At 39.0% G+C, this 19,813-nt stretch overlaps 1 protein-coding gene across 1 annotated transcript in view; it reads right to left on the bottom strand.

The window, feature by feature from the left end:
• LOC121003893 (G protein-activated inward rectifier potassium channel 1-like) overlaps positions 1 to 19,813 on the bottom strand; it is a 96,567-nt gene that overhangs the window by 4,512 nt on the left and 72,242 nt on the right. The gene's annotated exons all lie outside the window — the stretch shown is intronic.

The raw sequence follows: 19,813 nt of genomic DNA, 5'->3' as shown, positions 1-19,813 counted from the left end.
ACAGGATGACGATGGTAGTCAGATGATGAAACAAATAAAGTTGGGCATGATATGGTAAACAGATGATTGAACAAAAAGACTATAACTCCTTTCCCTAGATCTGTCTCTCATAGCCTAATACCCGACACCACCAGGACCCAGAGACAAGAAGATCATTCTAAGCCAGGCATCTTCAAACTGCGGCCCTCCAGCTGTTGTAAAAATTCCGCTCAATCCTCACAGTTTGAGGATGCCTGATCTAAGCAGACCTGAACACCAGCAATCATCCAAGGAACATACTCTTGCAGGGAAACTAGAAACAAACAAATGTAATCCAAATGAAAAGAATAAAAACAGGCACTCACCAGCTGGTATGTCTATAGTAGATAATGTTTATATGATAAAATCGCACATAAAATAGAATATAAAATACAAAATACAATGTATCATAAAATCAATATGCACTGGGATCAATGGTCTTGGCACATATAATTCAATCTTGTTCAATCTATATATAGCTAGCAGGATGGATATATTGCTTGGTGACAATATGCTTCAAAGAATACTTGCTTCAATCAGTTAAATTAATAGAATAAACGAAATACCCGCCAAAAATAATTCATATAATTGTGCATATAAGTGATTAGTGAAATCAATATCCTGTAAATATAATAAAACAATCAATATCCTGTGAAAGGAAAATATCCTGTGAAAAATATATAAAATAAAGTGTCCTATGAAAAATAGGATCAATATCCTGTGTAAAAATGTCCTGTGAAAAAAGTCTTCTTATGTGAAAGCTGTGTCCATACAATATATCGCTGATGTGGCAGTATAGGTCAACGGATTTACTCTGTTGGTATTATAAGTTTCAACAGCATACAGAGTCCGCACTCAGGGTTAAGTAAGGCATATATATTAGAGTATAAAAGATGATCGGGTTTTGTAATTGGGGCGTCCCCCTATTTGTAAACTCTCTTACCTTACCCTTTAGAATGCCTGTCGCTTATATAGTTGATGCTCCAATAGTCGCTGGGTCCTTTGTATCTCCCAAAATAGGATCCGATACTTTTAGTTTCCTGCTTGTTGTTTTCTGGCCTCGGCGTTCCACGTGGTCTCCTTGTGTGTCACCGTCCAGGAAGCACTCTGCAGGGTTCGCGTAATCTCGCGATAGGTTGAGCCAGCTTCTCTTTCACTGGCGTTTGGATCTGTATGGAGATCTTATGTTGACCAATATTGGATAGGTCTTTGCTCGGGTTCAGGTGGGTAGTTTTGTCGCTCGCAGGACCAGCCAGACGCGTTTCGAGGGTTCTCCCTCTTCCTCAGTGGCTATAATGCGAGTACTACTACCCTCTTCTTTATATACTCCAGCTTTCAAAAACCCCACCAAAACCCTGCATGGATTTGTAGTGTCCACATTTTACCCTTTACTATATCTTCAATGCATTATGTTAATATATATATCTCTATAAACTCATTTACCTTTATTTATACAACTTATACTTTTTGTTTTTAAAACATTGGTTTTTATAAAAACTTTAGTTTTTAAAACACAATAAACTTAAAACTTAAAAAAACTTAAAGAACGTCATCCTTTGGATTCTTTTACCTTCCTTTTGATCTCTCTATACTAGATTAATGGTATATTTTGGTTAGCATTTTCTTTAATTGAATCTTCCAACTCTCAATATTTGGATCTCTCCATCTTTCTAGTTTGTGGTATAGAGATGTAAGCAATCTAATATCTGCATAAATCCTGAAAACCGCATCGAAAAATCCAAAAACGCATCAAACTCAAAAAACCGCATATGCGTTTTCTATGCGTTTTCGGTGCGTTTTTGTTCCCATATTAATCTCTATTGTCCCATATCAGTTAATAATTTTCTTCCCTATTTGGGGACAAAAATATATGTTAAAAACAAAAAACTGAAAATTTCTTAGAGAAATATTGTTGGATACTTTGGATATCTGGTTCCCCATATCTGTTAATACCCCTTCTCTCTCGTAGGTTCCTTGGACTTTTTCAATATTTGATTGTTGTATAAGGCTCCCTCCCCTTATACAACAATCAAATATTGAAAAAGTCCAAGGAACCTACGAGAGAGAAGGGGTATTAACAGATATGGGGAACCAGATACACTGCGTGCAGAATTATTAGGCAAATGAGTATTTTGACCACATCATCCTCTTTATGTATGTTGTCTTACTCCAAGCTGTATAGGCTCGAAAGCCTACTACCAATTAAGCATATTAGGTGATGTGCATCTCTGTAATGAGAAGGGGTGTGGTCTAATGACATCAACACCCTATATTAGGTGTGCATAATTATTAGGCAACTTCCTTTCCTTTGGCAAAATGGGTCAAAAGAAGGACTTGACAGGCTCAGAAAAGTCAAAAATAGTGAGATATCTTGCAGAGTGATGCAGCACTCTTAAAATTGCAAAGCTTCTGAAGCGTGATCATCGAACAATCAAGCGTTTCATTCAAAATAGTCAACAGGGTTGCAAGAAGCGTGTGGAAAAACCAAGGCGCAAAATAACTGCCCATGAACTGAGAAAAGTCAAGCGTGCAGCTGCCAAGATGCCACTTGCCACCAGTTTGGCCATATTTCAGAGCTGCAACATCACTGGAGTGCCCAAAAGCACAAGGTGTGCAATACTCAGAGACATGGCCAAGGTAAGAAAGGCTGAAATACGACCGCCACTGAACAAGACACACAAGCTGAAACGTCAAGACTGGGCCAAGAAATATCTCAAGACTGATTTTTCTAAGGTTTTATGGACTGATGAAATGAGAGTGAGTCTTGATGGGCCAGATGGATGGGCCCGTGGCTGGATTGGTAAAGGGCAGAGAGCTCCAGTCCGACTCAGACGCCAGCAAGGTGGAGGTGGAGTACTGGTTTGGGCTGGTATCATCAAAGATGAGCTTGTGGGGCCTTTTCGGGTTGAGGATGGAGTCAAGCTCAACTCCCAGACCTACTGCCAGTTTCTGGAAGACACCTTCTTCAAGCAGTGGTACAGGAAGAAGTCTGCATCCTTCAAGAAAAACATGATTTTCATGCAGGACAATGCTCCATCACACGCGTCCAAGTACTCCACAGCGTGGCTGGCAAGAAAGGGTATAAAAGAAGAAAATCTAATGACATGGCCTCCTTGTTCACCTGATCTGAACCCCATTGAGAACCTGTGGTCCATCATCAAATGTGAGATTTACAAGGAGGGAAAACAGTACACCTCTCTGAACAGTGTCTGGGAGGCTGTGGTTGCTGCTGCACGCAATGTTGATGGTGAACAGATCAAAACACTGACAGAATCCATGGATGGCAGGCTTTTGAGTGTCCTTGCAAAGAAAGGTGGCTATATTGGTCACTGATTTGTTTTTGTTTTGTTTTTGAATGTCAGAAATGTATATTTGTGAATGTTGAGATGTTATATTGGTTTCACTGGTAAAAATAAATAATTGAAATGGGTATATATTTGTTTTTTGTTAAGTTGCCTAATAATTATGCACAGTAATAGTCACCTGCACACACAGATATCCCCCTAAAATAGCTAAAACTAAAAACAAACTAAAAACTACTTCCAAAAATATTCAGCTTTGATATTAATGAGTTTTTTGGGTTCATTGAGAACATGGTTGTTGTTCAATAATAAAATTAATCCTCAAAAATACAACTTGCCTAATAATTCTGCACTCCCTGTAGATCCCAATAAAAGTATCCAACAATATTTTTCTAAGAAATTTTCAGTTTTTTGTTTTTAACATATATTTTTGTCCCCAAATAGGGAAGAAAATTATTAACTGATATGGGACAATAGAGATTAATATGGGAACAAAAATCCATAAAAAACGCACCGAAAACGCATAGAAAACGCATATGCGGTTTTTTGAGTTTGATGCGTTTTTGGATTTTTCGATGCGGTTTTCAGGATTTATGCAGATATTAGATTGCTTACATCTCTATACCACAAACTAGAAAGATGGAGAGATCCAAATATTGAGAGTTGGAAGATTCAATTAAAGAAAATGCTAACCAAAATATACCATTAATCTAGTATAGAGAGATCAAAAGGAAGGCAAAAGAATCCAAAGGATGACGTTTTTTTTAGTTTTTTTAAGTTTTAAGTTTATTGTGTTTAAGTTTATTGTGTTTTAAAAACTAAAGTTTTTATAAAAACCAATGTTTTAAAAACAAAAAGTATAAGTTGTATAAATAAAGGTAAATGAGTTTATAGAGATATATGTATTAACATAATGCATTGAAGATATAGTAAAGGGTCAAATGTGGACACTACAAATCCATGCCGGGTTTTGGTGGGGTTTTTGAAAGCTGGAGTATATAAAGAAGAGGGTAGTAGTACTCGCATTATAGCCACTGAGGAAGAGGGAGAACCCTCGAAACGCGTCTGGCTGGTCCTGCGAGCGACAAAACTACCCACCTAAACCCGAGCAAAGACCTATCCAATATTGGTCAACATAAGATCTCCATACAGATCCAAACGCCAGTGAAAGAGAAGCTGGCTCAACCTATCGCAAGATTACGCGAACCCTGCAGGGTGCTTCCTGGACGGTGACACACAAGGAGACCACGTGGAACGCCGAGGCCAGAAAACAACAAGCAGGAAACTAAAAGTATCGGATCCTATTTTGGGAGATACAAAGGACCCAGCGACTATTGGAGCATCAACTATATAAGCGACAGGCATTCTAAAGGGTAAGGTAAGAGAGTTTACAAATAGGGGGACGCCCCAATTACAAAACCCGATCATCTTTTATACTCTAATATATATGCCTTACTTAACCCTGAGTGCGGACTCTGTATGCTGTTGAAACTTATAATACCAACAGAGTAAATCCGTTGACCTATACTGCCACATCAGCAATATATTGTATGGACACAGCTTTCACATAAGAAGAGTAAATCTGTTGATTTATATTGCTACATCAGCGTTATATTGCTACATCAGCGCTACATTGTATGGACACGGCTTTCACATAAGAAGACTTTTTTCACAGGACATTTTTACACAGGATATTGATTCTATTTTTCATAGGACACTTTATTTTATATATTTTTCACAGGATATTTTCCTTTCACAGGATATTGATTGTTTTATTATATTTACAGGATATTGATTTCACTAATCACTTATATGCACAATTATATGAATTATTTTTGGCGGGTATTTAGTTTATTCTATTAATTTAACTGATTGAAGCAAGTATTCTTTGAAGCATATTGTCATCAAGCAATATATCCATCCTGCTAGCTATATATAGATTGAACAAGATCGAATTATATGTGCCAAGACCATTGATCCCAGTGCATATTGATTTTATGATACATTGTATTTTGTATTTTATATTCTATTTTATGTGCGATTTTATTATATAAACATTATCTACTATAGACATACCAGCTGGTGAGTGCCTGTTTTTATTCTTTTCATTTGGATTACATTTGTTACATCGGATGAATAGGTGAATCATCCAAAAAACAGAGCACCTTAACCACATTAACAGATACGGGTGAGCCACGATATAAATATATTTTATTGTAGAAACAAACAAACCAAGCACAAAAAAACGAAACTTGATTAAACCACTGAAATCAAATGCCATTTTAATAGGAATTTAACTAGGCTGGAAGAAGAGGCTGAAAGCATATGCAGAGCTCCGGCACACTAGGGAGCATGGGACTGGAGACTGCAGCAACGAGGTTGGTGGTACCCTGTTTCAGCACTCCCTGAGCCCCTCGTACAGGGAAGGGAAAAAAGCAACCCTTCTTTCCCTTGGGGAATACTCTGGATCGTGGGGTCCTCTGTCTGGTGATGTTTGGGGTGCCCTTGATTTTGGATAGGTGGGTAGTGTGGATGCAAGGCAGGAGGACGGAGGAGCTGAGGGGTACAAGGAGACAATGACTAATCTGGCTTGATTAAGGCAAAAAATTGTCTCTCTTTTATTGAGGTGATGATAGTTTACTACTGTAACTACAGTGTTGATAAATGTGCTGCTCTGGATTTTGCATTGGCACATGAACTTAAAGTTACACCTCTGGTGGACACAATCAAAATGTTTTTCTTTTAACAAGTCTATGGAAGATGTCCATAAAATGGTCACAGTGCAAATACAAGCAGTCAGTTCAGTCCCCACATATATCGCAGAGTTGGCATTTTTCTGTGATGCCCAACTGCAGAGTGCAGTCCTAGAACAGATATCTGGTTCATCTCTGTAGTGTGGCAGGCGTCAGAAGCAATATAACCCAAACCACATGCAGCAAAGTATACAGCCGTAGGTATGCGTTACCTTTCCTGGCCTTCTTGTCCATGCACTGTCCTCTTTAATGGTTCTCAACCTTCTGTAAAAAGTCTGTTTCTCTCTCCCTCAGAAGTTGGTTCTTAGCAGTGTGGTTTTCTGTCAGCTTGAAATCACACAGAGGTGGTGCATCCCTGGACAAATTACGTGTCAGCCTTATACAGGCTTCTGTTCTTTCCTACTTGTTAGCACCACATACTAAACAGGTCCTATGTCTTGGCCTGTTTATCAAGAAATCCCAAACACGTCTTTACCCTTGGCTTGCTTGCCAGGAACTCACCATCCAGGGGACATGGGACTTGTCCACTACCCATTAATTATTACTATGAACTGCCAATTAACTACTTCCTACCTATATAAACCCTTTTGAGATACATTGTGCATAGTAAACTCACATTAGCCATTTGTACCACTGAATATGCATAGTTAGCATCACAGTAAAACTTTCAACAACCTTAGCATTGAACCATAGCAATATCCCTTTGAGCGTGAACTATAGTATTAACCCTTTTAGCAGTCAACCAAAGGGTCACTGCACAAAGAAAGGATTACTGGATGAAACACAAATAGCATGCGCTATCACCAGCAACAAGCTGCATGACACCAGGAGTTTGAAAAGCAAGATAAGCAATCAAGCAAGTCTCTGGATATGAATAAGAGATACTTATCAGTGGTTATGTGACCTAACTGATGGCTCAGCAGTGACACAATTTCCCAGCAATTACTCCAACAACAAACTAAAAGGCAAAAGATGATGGAACAGCAGGAAAACTCCTGCTGTTCAGAACAACCTTTGATCATACGTGGTGGATTTCCTTTTGAGTGAAATGCTGCTAGACTTATAGTTACATAGTTAATACGGTTGAAAAAAGACATAAGTCCATCATGTTCAACCAAGGGATAGGAGGGGATGTGAATCCCTGAAGGAAGTGAGACTCAGATTTCTACACATTTCCATAAGCATTAATGTCATTTGCTTTTAAGAATTCATCTAAACCCTTTTTAAAACTGTCCACTCATCCTGCTGTGACCACGTCCTGAGGAAATCTATTCCACAGATTCACAGTTCTTACAGTAAAGAAGCTTTGACGCTTCTGGAGACTGAACTTTTTCTTCTCCAGTCGGAGGCAGTGCCCTCTTGTCTTTTGAGGGCATTTCATGTGGAACAGTTTTTCACAGAATTTTTTGTATGGCCCATTTATATATTTGTATAGGTTAATCTTGTACCCCCTTACACGTCTCTTCTTAAGACTAAATAAATGTAATTATTTTAATCTTTCTTTATAACTAAGACCCTCCATGCCCCTTATCAGTTTAGTCACTCTCCTCTGTACTCTCGCGAGCTCGAGAGCATCCTTTCTATGTACTGGTGCCCAGAACTGAACTGCATATTCCAGATGAGGCCTGACCAATGCTGTAAAGTGGTAGTATTACATCCCTGCCCCACGAGTCCATGCCTCGCTTAATACATGACAATATCCTGGTGGCCTTAGAAGCAGCTGATTGACATTGTATGCTGTTATTTAATCTACGATCTACAAGGACTCCCAAATCCTTCTCTATAAGTGACTCTCGCAGCGTTACATCCCCTAGGACAAATGAAGCACAGAGATTATTACTACCAAGATGCAGAACTTTACGTTTATCCACATTGAACCTCGATTGGCAAGGTGATGCCCAATCACTCAGATTGTTCAAGTCAGCTTGTATTTTAAAGAACTTTTTCCATAGACCTGTTAAAAGATAAACATTTTGATTGTGTCCACCAGAGGTGTAACTTTAAGTTCATGTGCCAATGCAAAATCCAGAGCAGCACATTTATCAACACTGTAGTTAGTAAATTTGGGGCATCTAAATACCACCCCCAAAAATGCCCCCAAATTCAGGAATGCCCACTTATGGATAGGGCTTGAAGACCTGCCCATTTTCAGCCTGGAACAGCCGATTTTGCTAGGACTGCCTCAGTCCCTGCAAATATGAGGCTGTTGGCAACTATGGCCATGTCTAATGTGTCTGGGCCAAAAATCAGTCACAAATTGGCACATCAAGGGTTTCTACGTTTTTTCCGACATGCTTGACAAGGGGTGGAGGCTTAGCAGATAGTGGAGGGGCATTGTGGGAAAGGGGCTAGTCTAAGATGAGCCATTTTTCTCCAAAATTGTCCCACAATTCTGGAGTAAAAATCTGTCTCAAAATAAGCCAACCAACAGTTGGTATCAAGTCAGAGGAAAGTGTCTTTTCATCAGCCTAAGCCACTGTGATAAATCTGGTGCAGGTTTAGGCAACCAGTCTAAGTTTTGGCCATCTTAAGGACTAATAAATCGGGGCCTATGAATTTAGAGGGTCTGGGTGTCACTGTATGCTCAGCACTCCCTATAAATATTATACCCAGGAGTCCAGTAATGTTTCACCCAGCTTTTTTGCCAATCAATTGGGAAGTGAGCTGTTTTAAGGAGGTTGGTTGTTAGGATTCTTGGAAATCCCTAATTTTAAGTAATCCTAATAGCGATAGGTTTACTTTTAATACTTTTGGATAAGGCTTCGTTCACATCACCGTTCTGGCTTTCCGTTCTCCTGCTCCGTCTAGGAGCAGGAGAACGGAAAGGATGGAAAAGGCACATAACTGACGCCAAGCTGAGTCAAACGGAGCCTAAGGACCCCATAGACTATAATGGGGTCCGTTATGTTTCCGCTCAGAAGATGATTTTTAAGCGGAGACAAAAGTTGTGCATGCAGGACTTTTGTCTCCGCTTAAAAATCATCTTCTGAGCGGAAACATAACGGACCCCATTATAATCTATGGGGTCCTAAGGGCTCCGTTTGACTCAGTTTGGCGTCAGTTATGTGCCTTTTCCGTATTTTCCATTCTCCTGCTCCTAAACGGAGAAGGAGAACGGAAAGCCAGAACGGTGATGTGAACGTAGCCTAAACAGCATTATTTCAGATCCCACTTCAGTTATTACAGTAGAAGTACAGTAAAAGGCTAGATGGTCAATTAGGCCGTCAAAGCCTATGGATGGCCTTGTGGGGAAGGATACCTGCTGTTCTGGTTACCTCCCCTCTGTACTCTTACTGAAGGCTAATAGCAATTCATTCATAACTTCTAGTAGGAATAATAAAGGAATGGCACAACATAGAATCAAAAGAACAGATGCTCCAGAATTGTTATTACGTGGAATGCATAAAGCTATTAAAACAGACAGGTCAGGAGTGGTAAAAGGTCCTCTTTAAGGACGCAGTCTAATTTGAACTTCAGGACGCAAACATTTTTTTTTCCCCCCACATTTCAAAAGCTGTAATGTTTTAATTTTTCTGTCAACATAGTCATTTGATGGCTTGCTTTATTTTTTTTTATAATAGCACCATTTTGGGGTACATATAATGTATAATTTTTAAACTTTTTGGCAGGTAAACTCAAATCACTGTAAATCCTCTATAGTTTTTAGGGTTTTGTGTTTACAGTGTTGTTCTGCAGGTCAGTATGATTATGAAGATACCAAATTATAGTTTTTCTTTTGCTTTACTACTTTTAACAACTGCTTTGTATTGCCATATTCTGAAACCCATAACTTAATTTTTCTGCCAACAGATCTGTTGTGAGCAGCTGTAGTTTTTATTGATACCATTTTGAGATACATGTGAATTTTTCATTTTTTTTATTCAAATATTTGGGATGCAGAGGACCAAAAATGTTAATTCTAGCATTGATAACATTACATTTTAATATTTAAAACATTTTCAGAGGAGGAGCTACCAAGCATGTTTAGTTTTTAATATCAGTTTTTGATGAAGCCACAGCCAGAAGTAGATCCAGCAATGGTTAAAAAGTCATTCCTATATATTTTCCATTCCTCTTGAATCCACTCCTGGCTTTGGCTCAAAACACGACAAAAAAAAACAAAAAACCTGCAGCTTCTTTTCTTTCTCCAAAAAAACGCCATGTGTGAAACCACCCTTCCTTCTTTCAGATGGATAGGGAAGGACTTATCTTTCCCCTTTTTTGCTGGATATGGCTTTGGCTTAAAAAACTGCAACAAAAACAAGAACTGTGTTTTTTTTAGAGCCGCGTGTGAAACTACCCCAAGGGCCCATTCACGTGGTGTAATTAGCCGACAGAATTTTTGAACAGACACTATGCCAGAATTCAGTCGGCGGCCACATGATGTCTGCCTCCCACTGTTTTCAGTGGAATGCAGTGCTGCGGTTTGCGAGCCAGAGGTTTAAAGCCATGACTGTGCTAAGAAGGGGCTTCTTGACGCAGTGTGTGGACATATGGCGCTTGAAGGTGGTGGACATCTGCTTGAGGTTCAGCTCCATTCATTGGAGCTGAGCTGCATGTGAGTCTGTGTCATTCGAAGTGAACAACTGCAGCAACTGAACGTACCCCTTAGGCCTATTGCACACGACCGTATGGCTTTTTCAGTGTTTTGCGATCCGTTTTTCACGGATCCGTTGTTCCGTTTTTTGTTTCCGTTGTGTTTCCGTTTCTGTTCCGTTTTTCTGTTCCGTTTTTCCGTATGGCATATACAGTATACAGTAATTACATAGATAAAATTGGGCTGGGCATAACATTTTCAATAGATGGTTCAGCAAAAAACGGAACGGAAACGGAAGACATACGGATGCATTTCCGTATGTGTTCCGTTTTTTTTGCGGACCCATTGACTTGAATGGAGCCACGGACTGTAATTTGAGGGCAATAATAGGACATGTTCTATGTTAAAACGGAACGGAAATATGGAAACGGAATGCATACGGAGTACATTCCGTTTTTTTTTCGGACCCATTGAAATGAATGGTTCCGTATACGGAACGCAAAAAACATCCAGTAAACGGGAAAAAAAAACGTTCGTGTGCAATAGGCCTTAGGATGTGTTGCTGATTTTTAAGCAAATTTCCATTGAGATTCCACACTGACAACTGCACGGAATGCATGCGGGAAATGTGTCCCATTGTTTTCAATGCTAGTGCACGCCCCCATTTATGCAGCCTCATATTATTTCTACTTGGTTTTCCAAACCATGATAAGAAAGGGCATGCCAGGGGACACTGCTGGAAACCATGGCAGGAGCCAATTCGCAGATTATTCCCATTGAATGGATCCTCTGCATTCATACAAAAAAAAACTCAAGGTTTTTTGCATGGAATCTGTGCTGAAATCCACATCTTAACAAATGCTGTCTGAAGAAGCCCTAATGGTGTAATCAGACATGCAAATTTGGGGCAGCTTTTTGAGCCCAAGCCAGAAATGGATGCAAAAGGAATGGAGCCCCGAAAGTGGTGAAGGGCGCACTGCACATGCACTGGCTCAGCTATATCCGTGAAGTGAATGGGAGCGGTGGCCGGTCATGCGCGGAGCACTCCGAATTCACTTCTATGGGGAGAGCATTTGGTGGTGGCTGGACTGGAGTCCTCCAGCCAACACTTTACCCGCTCCGTTCTCCATATACTGTAGGTGTGGGTCCCAGTGGGGGGACCCGCACCTATCAGACAATGGAGGCATATCCTAGCGATATGCCTCCATTGTCTCAGATGTGAATACCCCTTTAAAAAAATTGGAAAATCTTCAGCTACTCCCTTGGTAAATCTGTGGCTGCATTTTATTCAGATGGGTATAATCTACTCATAGACTTTACAATAATCTGAAAAACTTTACATTATTGGTTGATGTATCAGCAGTAGGTGACATTTGTGTCTGAACTTTAGCTACTTGTATATGATATTTAAAGTCTAATGTGGGAGGTGCAGATAGCCGGCCATATCATGGAAGGCATAAAACCAAAAGAATAGCTCAACTGCACTGATGGCCAAATCTGCAGAGGATGGGCTGCCACCCTGCTGAGAACCAGTTATACTGTACATGGCCAGCTTTACTGAAATAGGTCACCATTCTGAAAAGACCGGATCATAGCAGATAACTTGAATAGCACTGTGCTGGAGCTGAACTTGAAAATCGTGTGTTTCATTTCACATAGGCAGTAAAAGATTAATGGAGCATGAGAAATTTATATCCACCAAAATGTGTACGGAGGGGAAAAAAAACCTGTGAGAGAAATTAACTATTTTCCCTCATGCTATGAGCTAGGCACTTATGAGATGGCGAAGCTGCCAACTTTCAAAGAACAGTCAGAATATTTAAAGACTTGGCTTCAAAATGTTTTTTTCTCTGCTTCTTGTCACGTGGTGTCTCATAGGTTAGGCTACTTTCACAATTGCGGCAGAGTGATCTGGCAAGGAGTTCCGTCGCCGGAACTGCCTACCGGATCCGGCAAAACATATGCCAACTGATGGCATTTGTAAGACTGATCAGGATCCTGATCAGTCTTATAAATGCATTGAAATGCCAGATCTGTCTTTCCGGCGTCATCCGGAAGGACGGATTCGGCATTCCGGTATTTTGAATACTAAAACATTCCTATGGAAAAAAAATGCCGGCAAGTGTACCGTTTTTTGGGCCGGAGATAAAACCGTAGCATGCTGCTGTATTATCTCCGTCCTGATCAGTCAAAAAGACTGAACTGAAGACATCCTGTACGGATTACTCTCCATTCAGAATGCATGGGGATGAAACTGATCAGTTCTTTTCCGGTATTGAGCCCCTAGGACCGAACTCTTAGTGACTGAAATAAATAGATATTCCCTAGCATGAATTTGTTATGGGAGTCATCTGTTAACCCCTTAAGGCGCAGCCAGTTTTTGTTTATGCGTTTTCTGTAATTTAAAATTTTCCATTCAAATAGCTATATAATGGTTTATTATTTGTGGGCCAAGATGTTTATATTTAATGGCACCATTTAATTTACCATAGCCTGTATTGGTAAATGTGAAAAAAAAGTCATTGAAAATGAAAAAAAAAAAAATTATGTGATTCTGCGATATTTTTGGGGAGTTTAATTTTTACAACATTCCCTATGCATAAAAATGAAAACATTATATACTTTCTATTATGTGTCACTACTTTCAAAATATTTTTCTGTCTTCAGCTGTGTGAGGGTTCATTTTTTCCAGAGCGAGCAGTTGTGTTTATTGGTACCATTTTGGGTTACTTTTTATTCAATAAATTTTTAGCTGGCAACATGACCAAAACACAGCTATTTAAATTGTTTTTCCGATACAGCGTTCGCTGCTCAAAATATTTTATTATTTTAATAGATCAGACATTTTTGGACGACAACACCAGTGATGTTTATTATTATTTATTTTTATGTGTAAAATTGTAAAAAGCATATTTTTTTCCTTATCTTTTTTTTAACTATACTTTTTAGTTCTTTTAGGGGACTTGTACCTGCCTCAGACTATGGTCACTGCAGGTGTCTGCTGTTTTATATAGCCAAATATAGGCGGTGTGGAGAGGAAAAAAGGAAGGAAAACCTTTTTACACCCGTGGAAAAAAAGTTTGAAACACGTAACAGGTCATTACTCGTGTAGAGGATAAGGATTAATTCTTATTTGTGTATAGAATAAAAAAGACCTTCACCTGGGTCTATTCGAAGAGCTCGGAGTTTAGGAGAAAACACCTCAGCTCTATAGTGGTGATGTTGGAGATCATAAAATAATAGTAATGATGAAATAATAAAATCAAATGCACTCACTTCACAGGGGGGGCAGTCACCAGGATAAACTCAAGACACCTGGGACTATTTTCCCCCCCAGCCAGGATCGCATGTAAAGATGTGAATAATTGAACGCCGCCTACACACGTGGCTTCTGGTCAATCATTTTATTAATACAAGGCTCAACGCGTTTCGAGGGTCTGAGGCCCTCTTCTTCAGGAGAAATAGATAAATAAATAAATAAATTTGATTACAATAGTATACATATAGAATTGATGTTTAAATATACATACACATACACATATGCATGTATACATATATATATACACACACACACAAAATTGTGTATATGTATGTGCAAGCGTATATACACACCACTACACAACCACACTTATGTGGAGGGAACTTTGCTTCAAAGTCTTCATTGGGTCGATGGGATGGATCATAAAAATATGTATATGGATAGATCATAAAAATATATGTATATGGATAGTCTATAATATATATCAAGTCTAATCATAATATATGAGCACATACACCTAATAGGATAAATAAATAGAGAAAACTCAATAAAACCTTGATAGAAAATATAAAAGATACATAATAAATATTAAATAATAATATATATAAACATTCATATGTAAAATGGTGAATACATATATGCTGTCCAACCAAGGTACAGATATAGATAAAGGATATACAAGCACCTAAAATCTACATAGAAATAACCTAAAATAAAATTAATAATGAGTCCCAAAAAGAGATTAGGGTGATCTCTACTTTCAGGAGTGCTTTAGCAGATTCTGAGACCAGTCTGGAGTCATTGGGATGAGTTACTGCAGTGGAGTATTTATAGTTTGCACGTGTACTTCGATTGTGGTCTCTGGAAACTCCTACTTCCTGTTTGTGTGAATCGAATTAAATCTTTTTCTGATGGTTTTTATTTTATATCTGGTCTGTGATATTTTCTTTTTTTGTATTCCAATTACATGGTGGTCCCTAATTTTATTGTTTTAGATCTACAAACATTCTTTTGAAAGGCATGCTGGATATTTCTAGTTGCGATGCGTTCCACTGTGGAACGCACCGCCATTTACTTCCGGTTGTTGGTATAGGTATGGGAGCTGGATTTAAGAAGTTGATATATATATAGATAAGTAAGGGTCTTTATCTGGGGGGGCGGTTGTGGGGTAGAAGGGAGAGGAAAGGGCCAGCTTCACTCCACTGCGGTGGCTTGAGTTATCCCCACAGTTGGGGTGTCGGCATCATCTGTAACTGCGATGCGTTCCACTGTGGAACGCACCGCCATCTTCTTCCGGTTTCGGGATGAAGTGAGGGGAGGAGAGGCCGGCATCCATGTGGTGGGTGGGGGTATATGCAGTGCGTTTCACCTTGGAACGCAAACCTCTTCCTGGATCGCTATATCATAAGGATATCTAGTTTGTAGGGGGATATATCTTGATTGGATAAAATAATTATGTGAAACAATACTCATAATGAAACATTGAATATAGGAATTGTGGGGTCCTACTATGAAAGAATTATTATGAATAAGGGGTGGATTTTAATGAAGGTATGATGAAAAAGGAGGGGGGAGGGGGGGAACAGGGGAGGGGTTGAACGGCAAGGGTGCCGATAATCATATGTATAGACTCATTTAGGGATATGTATCCATACGTGTAGTAGGACTATATGTAGAACGCAAATGCATGAATTGTATACACCATGGGGAGGTGTGTTACATGTGGAATACATGAAACCAGATATTTGTTATATTTCAATAGTTCACATATTCAAGGGATTCGTTTAAACCAAATGGTGTTAGAGTGTTAAGACAGAAGATCCAGTACATCTCCCTGCGACATAGAGATTGGTAGGATTTCATATCCTTTTCTAATAGTGTGACTGTTAGGCCTGATGGATCTCCCTCATGAAACATTGCAAAATGCCTAGATACACTGTGAGTTGTGACCTTCCTTGTGATGTTCGACCGGTGTTCATTCATCCTTTCACGTGCTGATTGAATAGTACGTCCTACATAGAAAAGATTGCATGGACAGCGTAGAAGGTAGATGACATTAGTTGACCCACAATCTAACCTGTATTTGATGTTGAAGACTTCATTGTTGGAGGGAATGGTTACTTCTTTTTTACCGTCTGTTAGCATGTTACAACATTTACATCTTGTATTGTTGCATTTGAAATTTCCCAAAGGTTTTCTTACAATTTTTTCGATGGTCTTACTTTATTGGGAGGGGCTTCTCTCTATTTTTGGGCAAGAAGGGGCTAATAGATTCTTCAGGGTTTTTGCCCTTCTGAATATAAGAATAGGTTTCGGGGGAATCAGTTTACCCAATATGGGGTCTTTTAGTAGGATTGGCCAATTTTTTGTTAAGGTCTGCCTAATAAGGGAATGTTGTGAATTAAAACGGGTAATTAGACTCGAACCTTGAAACTTGTCATTATTTTTTCTTTTTTCTAGTGTGGAGAATTTTGGTTTGGGTTTAAGACTTTCCTTTTGTGAAATTTGGTATATTCTCTTACTGGATTCCATTAATAGTTTTTTCGGGTAACCTTTTTGTTTGAATCTTTCCTTTAGTTCCCTAACCTGGGTCTTCATAGTTCGGTCATCTGTGCAGTTTCTTCTGATCCTTTTCATTTGACTGTAAGGGATGTTTCGCTTCCATTTGGAATGGTGACAGCTCCTATAGTCAAGAAAACTGTTTGCATCTACACTTTTGAAGTGAGTCTTACTGATGATTTTCTTATTTTTAATACTAAGGTGTAGGTCTAGAAATACCACCTCAACTCTATTTTGTTCCATAGTAAAGGAGAGATTCCAATGGTTGCCAGACGAAGATAATATCGTCTATGAATCGACGGTAGAACTTGATATGTGGATGTGTCAGCAAGCCAAATTTCTGTTCGAATGCTCCTATAAAAAGGTTCGCATAGGATGGGGCAAATTTAGTGCCCATTGCTGTTCCCTGTGTTTGAATATAAAATCTTTCATTGAATGTGAAATAATTGTGTTGAAGTATAAATTCAATTGATCTGAGAAGAAATTCTTTTTGATGATCTGGCATGTGGGCATCTTGACGTAAGGTCTGGGAGATGGCAGCAATACCTAAAGTATGTTGGATGTTGCTATACAGGGCTGAAACATCAAGGGTAACCCAGATATAATTCTCCTCCCACTGAAAAGATTCCAAAGATTCTATGAGGTGTGATGTATCTCTTATATACGATGGGAGCAGGGGTACATACTTCTGTAGATAACTATCTACATAAGCAGAAAGGTTAGCTGTTAGACAGTCCACTCCTGAGATAATTGGTCTCCCAGGTGGGTGTTGAAGATTTTTATGAATTTTGGGCAGAAAATAAAACCTAGATATTGATGGATGTGCAGTTTTTAAAAAAGATCTTAGTTTCTTATCAATAATTCCACCGGAATATCCTAAGTCTATTAGATCAAATAAAGATTTCTTGAAGGCTTTTGTTGGGTCCTCTTTTAGTAGTTTATAGTATTCAGAATCTGATAAGATTCTTAGGGATTCTTTTAGATAATAGTCAGTATTCATAATTACCACCCCTCCACCTTTGTCTGCACTCTTTATAACAATTTCTTTATTGGCCTTAAGGCTTTTTAGGGCTTTCTGTTCATTCGAATCTAGATTTTTTCGGGGTATTTTTGAATACGGATCACCTTTTCTACTGTCTCCTTTTTGTTCGGTAATTGCAATCTTTAAGTCTTCCAATATTATATTATAGAAGCATTCTATGTGGGCTCCCCTGCTCTCTAAGGGGTAGAAAGAGGATTTTCCCTTAAGATCGCATGGGATGGGTGGACAGCTCTGGGTGGAGGGTTCTAATGGATCTTCCACTCTAGTTTGTATATATGTTTTACCTGCAAAGTGCCTTTTAAGGGTAAGTTTTCTCATAAATTGATTTAGATCAACAAAAAATTCAAAAGGGTCTATTGTATCTGTTGGGCAAAAAGAGAGGCCTCTACTTAATAATGCTATCTCATTTTCTTGTAACATGTGCTTGGACAGATTAAATATCCCTTTGGATCTTTCTGAGAGGCTTCAAGATGGTGACTGGATTAAGTGGGACTGCTTTTCTTCTTCCGGGCTCTTGACTTCTTTTTTACTGGTGTTTCTGCGTTTTCCTCCTCTACAACCTCTTGGTCGGAAATGGGTCTTTTTCGGGTGGTTACCACAGGTGAGTAGAATTGTGTGATCTTCATTGACCGAAGGTTCTGATGGGTGTTTGTTATATTTGAATCGATATGTGTTAGTAATGGACTTAGGAGCTGTGCTGCTTCCCAGGTTTTTCGTAAAGGGATTAAGGGGCTCTGGACTTTTGTTGCTGTTGGCGAGATCCGGTCTAAAAAAGGACTTTCTCCTAGGTTGGGCGGTAATGCCCAAAAATTCTCGGGACTACTGATGGATACTGAGTGTGTAGAAATGTCGATGGATGTGGATAAATGGATAGACTGTGGCATAGATGAAGGGATGGGATGTATTTCTACTATCTGTGGTTTAATGACTAGAGGTCTCTTCGGTGAGGGCGGTAAGTGTGGTTTATATGGTCTCAGGTCACCCAATGGAGTGCCATAGACAGGTTTTCCTTCCTTTTTTCCTCTCCACACCGCCTATATTTCCTCTACAGTGGGCAAGGGCAATCCTTGACCCACTGAAACACTTGAGCTGCCTATCTTGTTTCATAACAACAGACGAGCATAACTCCATATATACATATATATATATATATATATATATATAGTTCTTGATAGAACCCACCTCCGCCCCCTGGCGCCTCTGATAGCCTCTACTCTAGGTACCTATTTTGTAACTCCTGGTCTGCTTCCAAAACCAGGTAGTTCAAATTGTACCGTAATCCTCTTTTTGTATTTCTACATTTTGTTTTATATAGCCGGCACCTGCCGCTTATGGAGAGAGCTTAGCACATGAGCCTGCTCCATACAACCACTTGCATATGATGTACAGGTATGTCATATAGCATTAAGGGGTTAAACGGGTATTCACATTTCAGTAGCACCCATAGAAGTGAATGTGAATAGCACAGCAAACCACACTGGTTCTGTAACTTGTCAGATAACTCATATTCATCTATATGGGAGTTACAGAAATGACATAGCACCCTGAGCTTGGTTGTTTCTGTAAAACAGTTCACCTGTCGCTACCTTAACCACCTCAGCCCCTATAGCTTAAACACCCTTAATGACCAGGCCACTTTTTACACTTCTGACCTACCCTACTTTCACCGTTTATTGCTCGGTCATGCAACTTACCACCCAAATGAATTTTACCTCCTTTTCTTCTCACTAATAGAGCTTTCATTTGGTGGTATTTCATTGCTGCTGACATTTTTACTTTTTTTGTTATTAATCAAAATTTAACGATTTTTTTGCAAAAAAATGACATTTTTCACTTTCAGTTGTAAAATTTTGCAAAAAAAACGACATCTATATATAAATTTTTCTCTAAATTTATTGTTCTACATGTCTTTGATAAAAAAAAAAAATGTTTGGATAAAAAAAAATGGTTTGGGTAAAAGTTATAGCGTTTACAAACTATGGTACAAAAATGTGAATTTCCGCTTTTTGAAGCAGCTCTGACTTTCTGAGCACCTGTCATGTTTCCTGAGGTTCTACAATGCCCAGACAGTACAAACACCCCACAAATGACCCCATTTCAGAAAGTAGGCACCCTAAGGTATTCGCTGATGGGCATAGTGAGTTCATAGAACTTTTTATTTTTTGTCACAAGTTAGCGGAAAATGATTATTTTTTTATTTTTTCTTACAAAGTCTCATATTCCACTAACTTGTGACAAAAAATAAAAACTTCCATGAACTCACTATGCCCATCAGCGAATACCTTGGGGTGTCTTCTTTCCAAAATGGGGTCACTTGTGGGGTAGTTATACTGCCCTGGCATT

Source organism: Bufo bufo, chromosome 6 (assembly GCF_905171765.1).
Source record: "Bufo bufo chromosome 6, aBufBuf1.1, whole genome shotgun sequence".
NCBI lineage: Eukaryota > Metazoa > Chordata > Amphibia > Anura > Bufonidae > Bufo > Bufo bufo.
Note: the sequence above shows the minus strand (reverse complement) of the source record. Positions and strands in the feature narration are given on the sequence as shown.